Consider the following 884-nt stretch of genomic DNA (forward strand, 5'->3'; position numbering starts at 1 on the left):
CTTTCTAAATAATTTAAATAGTATACATCATTAAGTAATTAGGTATAAAGATAAATTTAAGATTGTCTCACTAGTCACTTTTTCTTTACGGATACGGACAGATACGGATGTGATCGGATATTTCTCGAATACGAATATGGAATCGGATAGAAAAAAGTTCTCAAAGTCGGATTCGGATGCATCCATATTAAAATCGAATACGAATACAGATATTTATATTTACATTTTAAGCGAATACGAATATGGATAATTTGGATGTTCAGCCATCCGGATCCATTTTTAGCACCAACAGAGACCGAAACCGGAAAAAGGTAGTGGCTGGATCCCCGCGACGGGAAAAGATACTCTGTGTGCACAACCCAACCGGAAAACTCGCATGGACTTTTCCCGTGACCGGAAACTGGTTATCTTTTTGGCCTATGACCGGAAACCATGGTATGTGACCGGAAATGTTGACGTGGCACGGTGGCCGGAAACACTTGATGCTCACCTCTCGTGACCAGAAAATATTATGTTTAGGTAGGTGGTTGTCAGCGTGTTGTTGCGGAAACAAGAAAAAACACATTTATTGTAACACCTCCGGTGTTTAGTACTGTTTAAACATGTCATTAACATTAAAAGACACAGTAAACCCTATTTTAGTGATTACTTAAAAACCGAGTTCTGTTTATATACACCAAAAAGTCAACTCTCGCACCCTTGCTCAAATGAACTTTTGCCCAAAATGAAAGTTGTAGAGTTTGACAAGATAAACAACTTTCGTGTTCAAAGTTTTTCAAGTTACAACATGAAATTTGGAGTTAACCCCGGAAAACGAGCGGGATCATTAAACTTGATTTCAATTTTTAAATTTTCAAATCATCGCTCAAATGAATTTTTGCCTG

This window comes from Panicum virgatum, chromosome 7K (genome assembly GCF_016808335.1).
Source record: "Panicum virgatum strain AP13 chromosome 7K, P.virgatum_v5, whole genome shotgun sequence".
Taxonomy (NCBI): domain Eukaryota; kingdom Viridiplantae; phylum Streptophyta; class Magnoliopsida; order Poales; family Poaceae; genus Panicum; species Panicum virgatum.